Source organism: Mobula birostris, chromosome 10, assembly GCF_030028105.1.
Source record: "Mobula birostris isolate sMobBir1 chromosome 10, sMobBir1.hap1, whole genome shotgun sequence".
Taxonomy (NCBI): domain Eukaryota; kingdom Metazoa; phylum Chordata; class Chondrichthyes; order Myliobatiformes; family Myliobatidae; genus Mobula; species Mobula birostris.
The window spans coordinates 15,177,552-15,193,007 of NC_092379.1; the positions used below are offsets into that span (position 1 = coordinate 15,177,552).

The following is a 15,456-nucleotide window of genomic DNA, read 5'->3' on the forward strand; positions in this document are numbered from 1 at the left end:
AACATGCAGACTCCACGGGGACAGCAGCAGAACGCAGCTCGCTGGCGTTCTGAGGTGGCCGCGCTACCACGCCACTGTGCAGGGCGAAAAATATTTCTGCATATCCTCTATAATCTTTATACAAATTACTTTCAATCAGGGGATCCCAACCTACGGTCTCCAGACCCCTCGGTTAATGGTAGGGGTCCATGGTATTAAAAAAAAAGGCTGAGAACCCCTGCTTTAAATAATTGTCCATGGTTTTGAAGATCAACGTTATCTGCCATATACATTTAGGAATTTGCTGTGATGTGCTGGTCAGGACACAAAGCAAAACAACAACATTCAACAATTATAAATTATAAAGAACTATATAAAAAATAAAGATTTATATATAAATTTAAAAAGAGATATAGATCTTTCCTATTTAGTCTCTCTGAGCTACTGATAACTTTATACACCTTGATAAGGCCTACAAGGAAGAAGTCATGGTGTCAAGAAAACGGCCTCTCCCTCAATGTCGCAAAAGCAAAGGAGCTGGTTGTGGACTACAGGAGGAATGGAGACGGGCTAACCCCTATTGACATCAATGGATCTGGAGTTGAGAGAGTGAACAGCTTTAAGTTCCTCAGCATCCACATCACCGAGGATCTCACGTGGTCTGCACACACCAGCTGTGTGGTGAAAAAGGCACAACAGCGCCTCTTTCACCTCAGACAGTTGAAGAAGTTTGGTATGGGCCCCAAATCCTAAGAACTTTCTACAGGGGCACAATTGAGAGCATCCTGACTGGCTGCATCACTGCCTGGCATGGGAACTGTACTTTCCTCAATCGCAGGACTCTGCAGAGAGTGGTGCGGACAGCCCAGCCCATCTGTAGATGTGAACTTCCCACTATTCAGGACATTTACAAAGACAGTGTGAAAAAAGGGCCCGAAGGATCACTGGGGACCCAAGTCACCCCAACCACAGTCTATTCCAGCTGCTATCATCCAGGAAACGGTCCAACAGCATAAAAGCCAGGAGCAACAGGCTCCGGGGCAGCTTCTTCCACCAGGCCATCAGCCTGATTAACTCATGCTGATTTGAGTGTATTTATATGTTACATCGTTGTCCTATTTATTATAAATTACTATGATTGCACATTGCACATTTAGACAGAGACATAAGATAAAGATGTTTACTCCTCATGTATCTGAAGGATGTAAGAAATAAAGTCAATTCAATTGATATCAATTGAAATCTCCCAGCAGAATTCTCTGTTAAGAGGAATCGACCTTGTCTTTGCCTGAATTTCCTCACAGTTACAATTTATACGTAGAACAGCATTTGAATTGCGCTAAATTTAAACATACACCTGTTCCTCCTTTTACAGGCTGACGGTCAGACAGTCCTGCCATCAGGAAGTAGGTATACGGAGACTTGGGCCCCACAGCACCAGGTTGAGCAACGGCAACAGAGAAGGCACGGCAGCAGCTATATCTCATTCGGAGTTTGCGTGCCACCAAAGGCATTGGCACGTTTCCGTGGAGAGCATTCTAACCGGCTGCGTCAACGGCTGGCACGGAGTGGCGGGCGGAGCCAGGGCACGGGGATCGAAACAAGCGGCAGGAAGGTGTAAACTCAGCCAGCTCCGTCATGGGGCCGACTGATGTCCAGGACTTCTTCAAGGAGCAAGGTCTCAAAAAACAAGAAAGAGACAGCATCCATCGTTAAGGACCCACTCCCCCCTCCCACACCCCAAATCACCCAGGTCCTGTCTTGTTCTCATTGCTGCCATTAGGGAGGAGGTAAAGAAGCCTGAAGGCCCATACTCTCACAGCTTCTTCCCCTCTGCTGTCCGATTTCTGAATGGATATTGAACCCCTGAACTAGCTCACTACTTTTTTGCACTACCTTATTTAGCTTAGCATATATAATATACACACACACACTTCACTGCTCTTCAGTTTTTCTTATCCATTGCAATATACTGCTGCCACATGACAACAAATTCCACAACACATACCAATGATATTCCACCTGTTTCTGCTTCTGGGTTATTACCCTACAATCATCAGGTTCCTGCACCAGCCTGGGCAACTTCACTCACTGCAACGTGGAACTGACTCCACAGCCAAACGGCTCACTTTCAAGGAGGGTGCAAATCACGTTCTCAGCTTTATTCTGCATTGAATTGAATCGACTCTATTACTTGCATCCTTCGTAGACATGAGGAGTAAAAATCTTTACGTTTACGTCTCCGTCTAAATGTGCAACGTGCAATTTATAATAAATTGTACGTACAACAGGACAGTCAATATAGCATAGAAATACAATTGCATTGGCATGAATTAATCAGTCTGGCCGAAGAAGCTGTCTTGGAGCCTGTTGGTCCTGGCTTTTATGCTGTGGTACTGTTTCCCGGATGGTAGCAACTGGAACAGTTTGTGGTTGGGGTGACTCGGGTCCCCAGTGATCCTTCGGGCCCTTTTTATGCACCTGTCTCTGTAAATGTCCTGAATAGTGGGAAGTTCACATCTGCAGATGTGCTGGGCTGTCCATACCACTCTCTGCAGTTATTTGCCTTCACCAGTATTTCCTCAAAGCTGCAATTTAAAGTATTTCATCATTTGAATGGTGCTGTATGTAAATGTACAGCTGCTCCTCCCTTTAACGGTCAGACATTCTGGCCATCAGGAAGGGGTCAGGAGCCTTAGGCCCTGTAATGAAAGGGGTAGAGAGAGCTGTGGGATTACCAATTGCAGACCGTCAGCTCAAGAACTTAACAGAGTGGTTGAGTAGCTCTTTAAAAATTTTCTAGCAGTGTCACAATACTGAAGTGATAGTCAGTGCATGAATCAGATTGCTTCTGACATCAGTGCTGGTTCTTGGTAACTCAATGTTCAGCAAATCTGATCTGACTTCAAGCTCTAACCACTGCTTGCAATTCTGCAGAACTTCACGTAGCCAAAAGGGCAACCTTTGAGACAAAGAATTGGCACCGAGTCAAATTTACTATCAAAGTACTTGTATGTCACCATATGCTAGCCCAAGATTCATTTTCCTGCGGGCATTCACAGTAGAACATGGAAATACAATATAACCAATGAAAAACTACACACAAAGACTGACAAACAACCGATGTGCAAAAGAAAACAAACTGTGCAAGTACAAAATAAAGAAATAATAATATCAGAGTTGGAGACGTTCCCCAGAAACAAAGGGGTTCATTTATGGCAATTCAGGTGGTGAACACAAAAGATGGTCAAAAGTACATAATAAAAGACCAACAAATTTAAGATGATAAATGCAGAAAATGCCAAGAGAAACCAGAAACAATCCAACATATTACAGGATCCTGCAGCAGTTTAACTCAATCTGATTACCAACGCAGGCACAATCAATTGGCAAACATCATTCACTGAAATCTTGCTTTAAGATACAAACTCATAAAATAAACCATATAAACACAACCCAGATCCAGTTTTAGAGTCAGGTTCCTACAATTTATATTACAACCGATCTATAATTACAGATAGGGCAATTCACAAAAACTGTCTGGATCTAATATTACAGGATAAACAAGCAAAAACAACTTGCATAACAGATATAGCCACTTGAAACAAACAGAAATCAATAAGTGAAAAACACCAGAAATATGCCAAATTAAGAGACGAAATTGAAAGACTATGGAACATAAACAGGGTTTACTTGTCCCAAAAGTAATATCTACAAGTGGTATCATCCCAAAGTCACTTCACATTAATCAATTAGGCAAACACAGCAATATTTATATAAATCTGCAGAAAGCCACAATACTAAACACCACTAAAATAGTTCGAAAGATCCTAACAATTGAGAAACGATTGTGCTTGGCTATGCCTGTACATCAGGTTTTACCAGCTTGAGCCGAGAAAAAGAAACAGTAGTAACAATAATAAGTAAATAAAATTCTTTAAAAATGAGCTGTAGAGTCCTTGAAAGTTGTGGAATCAGTTCAGAGTGAGGTGAGTGAAGTTATCCACGCTGGTTCAGGAGCCTGAAGGATAATAACTGGTTTTAAACCTGCTGGTGTAGGACCCAAGGCTCCTGCACCTCCTTCTTGATGTCAGCAGCGAGAAGTGAGCATAACCCGGATGGTGGGGGTCCTTGATGAGGGATGCAGCTTTCTCATGGCAGAGCTCCTTGCATTTGTGATCAATGTTGGGGAGGGCTTTGCCTGTGATGGACTGGGCTGTATCGGCCGCCTTTCAGAGGATTTTCCATTCTAGGGCACTGGTGCTTCCGCACCAGATCGTGATGAGGCCAGCCAGCACGTTCTCCACCACTTATCTATAGAAGTTTGTCGAAGTTTTAGATGACGTGCCGAATCTTTGCAAACTTCTAAGAACGCAGAGGAGCTGCCGTGCCTTCTTTGTAATGGCACCTACTCAATCTGGTCTGCTTAGAGCTGGTAGCTAAAATGCCAAACTTGCAGGCGAGGTGCAGAAAGTGAAAGAGTCAGCTGTCGATGGTGGAAGGAAACAAGGCAGGATGCACAGTAGGTGGAAGGAACTCATCGAAAGGCTGTACAGCCAAGCGACGTGACGGGTGACAACGGTACAGCAACTACTACATTTAAATAGAGTCCTACGTTAGCAAAAACATATGATGTTGCTAAACAAAACGTCAATGCCGCAGTAAGATATGAAGGAAAGTAAAAGGCTGGCCAAGCATTGTTTGAAGAAGGGAAGAGGGAATTCCACTGGACTGGCTGTGGCCACTAATGGGGACACTCAGATGCCCCAAGCCTGCAGGCTACAGGAAATTACAAAGATACAGAGGGAGAGCATGGGGGGGGAGTGGAGGGAGTAGATACTTTAAACCAAGGGTAGGATTCTTAAATGCCACAGTGGTGCTCAACAAGGAACTGACGTCATTCAGCCACAGAGTGGCGATGGGTAAACTGGATTGAACAGAGGAGCTTCAGTCAGCCCACTCGGCCCCTCTGGCTTGCCCTAACATTCGTGGTTGATCCTCGCCGGCCTCCACTCCCCTTCTGTGCCAGTTCGCCCTCACCCTCAACCTTTCAAGTATTTATTGGTCTGTGCCCTCAATATATCCAACAATATGGCCATCACCGCACTGAGGGTATTAAAAACACATCTCTGTTTCAAATGTCCGGCCATTTCTTTCGCAGCTGTGGGCTCTTGTTTGTTAGTCACCCACTCAACACCTCAATATCCATCTGCCAAACCTCCTTATGCTTGAGCAGTCACTGCTCATCTTTCCAAACGCCAAGGAGTACAGACACAAACTGCCCCCCTCGTCCCCTTCACCATTCCCCTCTCTCACCTGATCTCCTTACCTGCCCATCACCTCCGCTGGTGTTCCATCCCCTTCCCTTTCTTCCATGGCCTCTGTCCTCTCCTAGCAGATTCCCACTTCTCCAGCCTGTCATCTCTCTCAACAATCAAATTCTCAACTCTTTATTTGACTCCCTTCCCCTCTCCCAGCTTCACCTATCACCTTGTACCTCTTCTTCCCCTTCCCCCCCCCACCTTCTTACCCTGACTTCTCCTCTTCCTTTCCAGTCCTGAAGAAGGGCCTCGGCCTGAAACGTCGACTGTTTACTCATCTCCACAGATGCCGGCTGGCTTGCTGAGTCCCTCCAGCACTCTGTGTCTGTTTCTCTGTTGATAGCCCAGTGAATCTCCGCACCATGGCTTCCACTTACCGCAACGGGTGTGGATCAGGACAAGGGTTGTGGAAATTCAGCTGCCTCAGAACATGGAACAAAGAGATCACCAGAGCAGAATCAGTTGTGGAAAGAGGACAGGAGTGGCAGGTTTCAACAGGACAGGCCGGAATCTCACCGCCAGCTCAAAATCACATCAAGTTTACAGATAGTATCAACTGGAGAGGAGCTGCAGAAAGGTGTGAACTCACGTCAGCTCGTCATAGGCACCAGCGTCCTGGGTGTCCGGGGCATCTTTGAGGAGCAAAGCCTCAAAAGAGGCAGCATCTATCATTAAGGACCCCCACCATCCAGGTCATGCCCCCTTCTCACTGCTGCCATCAGGGAGGAGGTACAGAAACTTGAAACACTCAACGATTCAGGAATAAATTCTTCCCCACTGCCATCGGGTTGCTGAATGGACATTGAACCCATGAACGCTGCCTCACTACTTTTTTTTCTCTCTTTTTGCACTAATATATATTACAGTTTTTCATTATTATGTAGTGCATTGTAATGCTGCCACATAATAACAAACTATATGACTCGTTCTGGTGATATTAAACCTGATTCTGAATCTGAACTGGATTCAGACAGACGTGAAGGAGAGGGACAGAACCAGCTTCCAGGGAAACCCCTCAGATCCACACAATCCCAATAATGCAGACAAATCGGAATTGCCCACTTTGTTCCCCAAATCACGTTAGATTCCGTTAATAATCATGCTCTCCCACGTACTTCATGGACTGCCAAAGTACAAAATAATGAGAGGCATTGATTGTGTGGATAGTCAGAGACTTTCTCCCAGGGCTGAAATGGCTAGCACAAGAGGGCATAGTTTTAAGGAGCTTGTAAGTAGGTACAGAGGAGATGTCAGGGGTAAGCTTTTTATACAGAGAGTGGTGAGTGCGTGGAATGTGTCTGTATGTCCCATCATTGTGCATGTACAGCACAATACAGGCCCTTCGGCCCACTGCGGTGGTGGAGGCGGAAACGATAGGGTCTTTTAAGAGACTCCTGGATCAGTACACGGAGCTTAGAAAAATAAAGGGCTATGGGTAAGCCTAAATAGTTCTAAGGTAAGGACATGTTCGGCACAGCTTTGTGGGCCGAAGGGCCTGTATTTTGCTGTAGGTTTTGTATGTTTCTACGTATGAGGAAGCAAATTGAATATGTATAAAGGCTCAGACACTGCAGAGACACGTAGAGTCCGAGATCCTCAATCCCTGTCTACGTGCACAGTGATAGGACATACAGACACATTTTGTACACACACACTGTCCTTGGTGGGACACACAGACCCTAATACATAGACACACAGAGGGTCTGCAGAGAGACACACAGGCCCCGTTGCGTATACAGTTTGCAGTGGGACCTCTGTTTTACACACACACACATGCGCAGTCCATGGTGGGACACAAACCCCAAAACACACACACACTCACTCACTCCATGACGGAACGCAAGTCCGAATCAGATTTATCATCACGCATATGCCGTGAATATTTTGTTCTGCAGCAGCAGAACATCGTAACACATAATAATAAATTATAGTGTATAAGAAAAAGAGAATTATATTCAAAAAGCAGTGCAAAAAGAGAGGCAAAATGCTGAGGTAGTGTTGATGGATTCAATGTCCATTCAGAAATCGGACGGCAAAGGGAAGCAGCTGTTCCTGAATCTTTGAGTGTGTGTCTTCAGGCTCCAGTGCCTCCTCCCTGATGGTAGCCATAGGACCAGGACATGTTCTAGGGATGGTGGGGGGGGGGGTCCTTAATGATGGATGCCCCCTTTTTGAGGCACTGCCTTTTGAAGGAGTCCCAGCTGCTGGGGAGGCGAGTGCCCATGATGGACCTGGCTGAGTTTACACCTTCCTGCAGCTTTGCCATTACACGCCCGGGCCCACGGCGGGACATTCTCACACGGGCGGCGTCATCTCATCAGGCTCCCCACCCCCAGTACATCCTTGCAAGCTTCACGCACTGATCTGTACCAATCCCACTTAACCTCCCACATCCCCTTCAACGCAATTCGCCTAGAACCCTCTCCGGCCGGACTGTACGGTGCTGCACCCGGCGCCATTTACGGAGGCCACTTAACCAGCACGTCTTGGAACTGCCACGAGGGACAGGAGCACTGCGGGGGGGGGGGGGGAGCACACACTGACAGGGAACACTTGCATCTCTGGGCTAGGACCCAAGGTCAGGTTTGAACCCAGTTGCCTGGAATTATGATGCGGTAACGCTAATCACTCGTGCTGAGATACTGACTCTGTCTTACAAGCAGAATAGGAGCTGCAAGACTCAATCCCATCAGTAGAAACACTCCTTTCTACCTGGACACCATCAGTAGAAACATAAACACAAACTGTTCCTCCACCACTTCCTCCAAACCCCCCTCCTCTTCCTCCAACCCTCCCCCCATTTCCTCTCAGAATTCCCCACACAGAACATTTGATACCATCTGCGTCTAGGAATCGGTCCACCTCCTCTTCAAATGCATTTGGGAAACTTCCCTCCACAGCCCCCGGTGGTGGAGAACTCCGAACGAACAGCACCCGAAGGAATTCTCATCCCAGTCCACATCCTGCCCCTGTGACGTTTGATTCTAGTCCTATCACCCAAGGGAAACACACTCCCTCTATCCAAGCTTATCTAGCCCAAACAGAAGCCTTGCATACATCAATGTTTTCTTTTTCTCCAAAATTTAGTAATTTAAGACCTCCCCAGTCCCCTGCAAAGCTGTAGGATTGCATTCCTGATCCTCTCCTCCAGGGCTTTCCAACCTAAGATCCACGGACCCCTTGCTTAATTGTATTGGTCCATGGTGTAAAAAAAAAATGGTTGGGAGCCCCCGTTCTACTCCAAACCTCTTTCAACGAGGGACAACTTGCTCAAAGTTCAAAGTACGTTCTTTGTCAAAGTACATATACATTATACAACCCTGAGATTTGTCTCCTTACAGGCAGCCACAAAACAAAGAAACGCTAAAGGACCCCAAAAGAAAAAGACCCATCGGACACCTAATATACAGAGAGAGAAAAGAAACAATGAATAATGCAGGTAATAACCGCAAGCAAACAGCGTTCTGAACTGAGTCCGCAAAGAGAGTTGGGCGCCCATCTCCTGATGAAGGGTCTCGGCCCGAAACGTCGACTGTTTACTCTTTTCCTGGCCTGCTGAGTTCCTCCAGCATTTTGCGCGCATTGCTTTGACTTCCAGCACCTGCAGATCTTCTCTTGTCCGAGATCGGTAGCTCAGCGCAGAACCGAGTAAACATCGCGAAGCAGCAAGCCCAACAGGCCCCATCCCTCGCTCTGACCTTTTCAGTCTGTACTCGACACCTAGATCGGCGTCCAAACAGTGCACCCTGGGCCTGGACCCAGCCGCCTCGATTCGGCCCGTAACCAACCCTTCCGATTCGGCATGGTGCTTGAAGCAATCAAACCTCGGGTCTTCCTCGCTCTCGGCTCCGCTCTGCCGCATCGAACTGCCCCCAAGTCCAAAGGGAAGCGACTTGCGATGATCATTTGCCAGAAAAAAGTATGATTAGCAAAATATTTAGTTGCTTTCCTTGTTACCAAACAGAAGTCTCCGAGATTCACCAGCACCATCTTAAAACAACCGCCTTCTTAACAGCTTTTTGCATCTGCATCAACACACAACGGCCGGGGGACCTCAGCAGGCCAGGCAGCATCCCCAGAGGGAAGTGAACAAGCTGACATTTCGAGTGATACACTGGCAATATTAAGCAACACACGTAAAAAATGCTGGTGAACGCAGCAGGCCAGGCAGCATCTATAGGAAGAGGTACAGTCAACGTTTCGGGCCGGGACCCTTCTATGTGCGTTGCTTGTAATTCCAGCATCTGCAAATTTCCTCGTACTGGCGATATTAAACCTGGTTCTGATTCTAATTTATCTACCCGCTTACTTAACTTGTCCAAGTCATCTTGAGATCTTTCGGGGTCTCATCATAGCTCACATTGACACCCAGATATGGGTCATAGCCAAATTTAGAAATATCCAACTCATTCCTAACACTGATGTATACTGTGAGTAGTTGGGGCCCCCAAACCCTGATCCTGGTGGTATCGTACCATAGGGATATGGTGTCCTACCTGATCCCTGTGCGGCCTATATTATCACCGCCTGCCGTTCCAGAGAATTTCTTCTCTACTTTAAAGCTCAAAGTAAATTTTTTTATTATCAAAGTACGTACAAGGCCCCGAGTCCTCTGCTTTGCTTGTTGCTCGGCGGCCGGGGCGGGGTCAAAGCGCTCGGCAGAGGGTGGTGCTCGGAGAGGCTGTGTTGGAGGGCTGGTCGGAGGCTCGAAGTTTTCGGACCAACTCAGAGTCCGCTGCGGTCGGGTGCTTCCAATGGTGCTGCATCAGCAAGTTTGCGGTGCTTGGAGGTTCATGGAGGGGAGAGTTTCTCCCTTCTACCGTCTGCGTGAGATGATGAGGCCATCGGAACTTTGAGACTTTTTTTTACCGTGCCCATGGTCTGCTCTGTATCAAATTGTGGTATTGCTTTGCACTGTTGTAACTATATGTTATAATTGTGTGGTTTTGTCAGTTTTAGTCTTGGTCTGTCTTGTGTTTTCTTGTGATATCATACCGGAGGAACATTGTATCATTTTTTAATGCATGCATTTCTAAATGACAATAAACGAGGACTGAGTGTCCTCATAATCTAATAATGTGCAGTAGTCTTAGATATATATATATAGATAGATAGAGCTAGGGTGCCTAAGACTTTTGCACAGTACTGTAGTAATTTTATGTATTGCACTGTACTGCTGCCACAAAAAAAAACAAATTTCATGACATATGTGAGTGATGATAAACCTGACTCTGATATGAGTCTCTCTTGTGGACTGAGAGTGGGAAGGGGGCAGGGAGAGGGGAATCCTGGTTGGGAAAAGGGGAAGGGAGAGGGGAGGGAGAGGGAAGCACCAGAGAGACATTCTGTAATGATCAATAAACCAATTGTTTGGAATCAAGTGACTTTGCCTGGTGCCTCAGTGCTGGGTGTGTCTACACCCACGTCATCCCCCAGCCCCGTCACTCCTTCTCTGCCACCCGTCCCACACCTCTTCCCCCACCCCGTGGTGTTCACAAACATCCCTCAGGAGAGAAAATCAGCCTGGCAGGGAAACAGTTCCACCAGCCTGCATACGAAATGTAGGTCAGTCTCCTGAGCCACAGGACAACACCATAGCTGCGCGTCATAGTCACGCACCAGGTCCAACCACGCAACAGATGAAGTAGCCGACAGCCCATGCACCAAGTCCCAGATTGCACATAAATGCATGAACCTTTCAGACGAAACTTGACAAATCGTGCAAATACAAAAATACTTTGTGTATGGAAGAGAAGGTTTGCTGAAGGAAAATAAACCTGTGGACAATACCCATGGTCTGGTCTATATATCTGTAGGAGGGCAGGGGTCAGTGCTGTCCTGTAGACCACATGTTGTCTGCCAGGCCCAAGACAGGATCATCAGCTTCTTACCACTTCCCCCCACCCCACTCCCCCAAGTCGTCAGAAGCTGTGCTAATGCCGAAGAGCCATCATTGACATGTGCGTTCATTGAAAGGGTTCTGAGCTATAGGCAGTGCACCAGCTTTCCAGCATCCTGTTGTGATCTCCTATTGTCAGAGGGAGTGCTTTACATCAGGGGCACGTTGGTAAGCTTACATGTAACGCTGGTCACATCTACATGAAACGCTGCCGTAGAAAAGCAGCACCCATCGACAGGGACCCCCACCACCCAGGCCATGCTCTTTTCTCGCTGCTGCCATCAGGAAGAAAGTACAAGAGCCTCAGGACTCGCACCACCAGGTTCAGGAACAGTTACGACCCCTCAACCATCAGGCTCTTGAACAAAAGGGGATACCTACACTCATTCTATTTCTGGTGTTCCCACATCAGAGGATCTCACTTTAAGGACTCCTTATACTGTTATTTCATGCTCTCATTATTTATTGCTACTTATTTATATTTGTGTTTTGCACAGTTTGTTGTTTATTGATCCTGTTTACAGTTACTGTTCTATAGATTCGCTAAGGGATAAGAGTCTCAGTGTTTCATGTGGTGATATGTATGCACTCCGATAATAAGTTTTACTTTGAACTTTGATAGACAACCTTGGTCGTGCACAGTTCTCACCACCTGCTCCAGTGAAGCAGTCAATGAGCTTGGCCTCTGAGCACTCAAATACCAGCAATATCTACATATCGTCGCTAGACTATGAAGGCTTGTTTGATTGTGGCTCTGGAGTGTCGAAAAGTTCCTTGTTTACTCCTGCAGGAAGTTTGTCAAAGGCAGGTACAATGAGAGAGGCCGAAATACAGTACTGTGTAAAAATTTTAGGCACATATATATAGCTAGAGAGCCTTGGACTTCTGCACAGTACTGTACTTGTCAACGTGGAGCAGAGAGAGAGCTTGTAAATCTAGAGGGAGCAAAGGATGTTGGGAATGGCGAGGGTGGAGCGCCACACGGGAGGGGCTGTGGGACAGGTGGCAGAGAAAGAGTGCCCCAGGGTCGGTGGCGGGGTGGGGGGGCGTGAGTGCACACACACCCAGCCCTGAGACGCCAGGCAAAGTCATTCAATTCAATTCCAAACAATTACAGAATGTCTCTCTGGTGCTTCCTGCTCCTCCCCCTTTGCCCAACCATGATTCCCCTCTCCTTGCCCTCTTCCCACTCACGGTCCACAATAGAGCCCTACACCAGAATCAGGTTTAACATCACTCACATACGTCAAGAAATTTGTTTTGTTCTGTGGCAGCAGTACAATGCAATACATAAAATTACTACAGTACTGTGCAAAAGTCTTAGGCACCCTAGCTATATATATGTGCTGAAGAGTTTTGCACAGTACTTTGGCTATCAGGTCACTAAGGCAGCCTTGGTTGACTGTGGTCTATTTTTGGCAGGCAGCCTAATTTAAGAAGGTGCTTCACAGTCCTTCCTGGCTGATGGAGACAGTCTTTAAAGCCTGGAGTTTCAAGAGTTGAAGATGATCAGTGATGCCTCTGGTGACTGGTGGGGGGAGAAGGCTGAAGATCAGGTCCTCAGACCTGCCGCCACACAATGATAACACCTCCAAATTCCATGGAAGGAAATGAGGGCCAACGTCGCCCAGACAAAGACGGGACTCCACAGCAGCGTAGCGATTACTGCAACGCTATTGTGGCTCAGCGCGTCGGAGTTTTGGGTTCAGCGCTGACGTCCTCCTCAAGGAGTCGGTACGTTCCCCCGTGGTTAGGCTAAAGTTAAATCTGGGGTTGCTGGACAGTGTGGGTCGAGGGGCCGGCTCCGCGCTGTATCTCGACAAATTATTGGGAAGAAGAAGATGGAGGCGCGACGCAGCGCGCGCGGCCATTCCGAATGAATATCGATTATGTGTAACTAGGGGCCGTGCACAATCCTGATTTGATGGAGGCGGATGTGAGAAGCACGGAGGAACATCTGGTGAAACTTCTGAAATGCCCGCTTCGCTGTCGCTGCTACTGCGCGATCGAGAATCTCCGGAGATGAAGGCCCCAAATCCTCGGCTTTGCATATTGCCTGTTGCCGGGGCCGGGATCAAAACGCTCGGCAGAGATGGTGCTTGGTGTCGAAGAGGTGCTGGGAGGCTCCGGGTTTTTCGGACGGACTCAGAGTCGGACCGTGGTCGGAAGCTTCCAGGATGCTGCATCGGCAAGTTGGCGGCGCTGGGGGTTCACCGTCTGCGTGAGATGATGGGACTTTCGAGAGACTTTGAGACTTTTACTGTGCCATGGTCTGTTCTTATCAAACTACGGTATTGCTTTACACTGTTGTAACTATACATTATAATTATGTGTTTTTTGTTAGTTTTTAAGTCGGTTTATCATGTGTTTTCATGATATCATTCTGAAAAAACATCTTATCATTTCTTAATGCATGCATTACTAAATGACAACAAAAGGGGACTGTGTGTCCTCATAATCATAACCATAACATTAAATAAATAATCAACCCTCAGCACCGAGACCGAGGTTATACTCCGTCTGATCCGCTGGGCAGGTTATACTGTTTGCATGCTGGGCTACAGACTCCTGAAACCAGACACTCTGTTTCAAGCTCGGCCATGGGAGCAGGTGCCCAGGCGGACCCAGGAAGAGGCTCAAGGATGAGCTCAAGGCCTCCTTCATAAAGACGCAACACCCCTCCAGAGACCCGGGACCTGCTGCGGATTCACGCCCGGAGAAGGAGCACTCAGGATGGCCCTGGGAGTCTCACAGAAAGCACTGCGTAAGAGTCACAAACTACCCACATGCCATGACTCACACCCTACCCCATCAGCTCCCATAGTGACCTCATAGGTCGATTCAGAACCTACAGAGCAGGAGGGGAAGGTCACCCTTGACCCTGAGAAGAACCAGATAAATGTTGCGCTCAAATCCTCAATGCAACGGCCATCCTTTTTTTTTTATTGAGACAAAGGAGCTGGTTGTGGACTACAAGAGGAGTGGAGACAGGCTAACCCCTAATGACATCTATGGATTCGAGGTTGAGAGGGTGAACAGCTTCCACACACATCACCGAGGACCTCACGTGGTCTGTACACACCGGCTATGTGGTGAAGAAAGCACAACAACACCCTTTCACCTCAGACAGTTGAAGTTTGCTATAGACCTCCAAATCCTAAGAATGTTCTACAACTGAGAGCATCCTGACTGGCTGCATCACTGCCTGGTATGGGAACTGTACTTCCCTCAATCGCAGGACTCTGCAGAGAGTGGTGCGGACAGCCCAGTGCATCTGTAGATGTGAACTTCCCACTATTCAGAACATTTACAAAGGCAGGTGTGTAAAAAGGGCCCGAAGGATCATTGGGGACCCGAGTCACCCCAACCACAGACTGCTCCAGCTGCTGCCATCCGGGAAACAGTACCACAGCATAAAAGCCAGGACCAACAGGCCCCAGGACAGCTTCTTCCACAGGGCCATCAGACTGATTAACTCACACTGACACAACTGTATTTCTATGTTACATTGACTGTTCTGTTGTTGTACGTACTATTTATTCCAAATTACTATAAATTGCACATTGCACATTTAGACAGAGACATAACAAAGATTTTTACTCCTCATGTATATGAAGGATGTAAGCAATAAAGTCAATTCAGAATCATGGCACTTCAAGCCGTGCTGATCAGCAATCCCCTAAATTAACCCTAGCCTAATCACGGGACAATTTACAATCACCGGTAGCTCTTTGGACTGTGGGAGGAAACCGATGCATTTACGGTGAGAATGTACAAACTCCTTACGGGCAAGGATGGGAATTGAACCTGGGTCACCTGTGCTGTAAACCATTGTGCTAACCACTACACTACCGTGCCACACACACACACATACACACATACATAGAGGACTGCTTTTGTGATGGGTGGGAGGGAGTGGTTGCTCTGTTGCTTGTTGTGTTCTGGGTATTTTTTTTAAAGTTCTCTGCCAAGGAAGGTGGCCATATGTTGGCACTGGAATGTGTTAGTGAAACTTGCGGGCTGTCCCCAGCACAACCTTGCCTGTGTTGATTGTTAATAGAAACGATATATTTCACTGTGTACATAATAAATCAGATCTAATAATTAACTGCACTTGCGCATCAGCTGCCAGTGCTGCCTTTGAATATCAGTACTTCCCACCATTTTTGTGCCTTTCACTTGGGCGAACACACCTGCCATCTTGTTGCCCGCTTTCATTGACTGCCTCCCCGCTCTCCTCCCCACCTCACTGTCACC

At 47.2% G+C, this 15,456-nt stretch overlaps 1 protein-coding gene across 3 annotated transcripts in view; it reads right to left on the bottom strand.

Annotated features, from left to right (window-relative positions):
• The window catches only part of LOC140203839 (RAS guanyl-releasing protein 1-like), a 204,044-nt gene that overhangs the window by 186,890 nt on the left and 1,698 nt on the right, over positions 1–15,456 (bottom strand). The window contains exons 1-2 of one of the 3 annotated variants that reach the window (XM_072269961.1): positions 8,138–8,242; positions 5,510–5,718 (exon numbers count right to left, since the gene is read on the bottom strand). The exons of 1 other annotated variant lie outside the window; for it this stretch is intronic. The gene's annotated coding sequence lies outside the window, so the exon portion shown is untranslated. Of the gene's footprint in view, positions 1–5,509; positions 5,719–8,137; positions 8,244–15,456 lie in introns of those variants that run through there. One more of the 3 variants, XM_072269962.1, reaches the window with a different exon arrangement.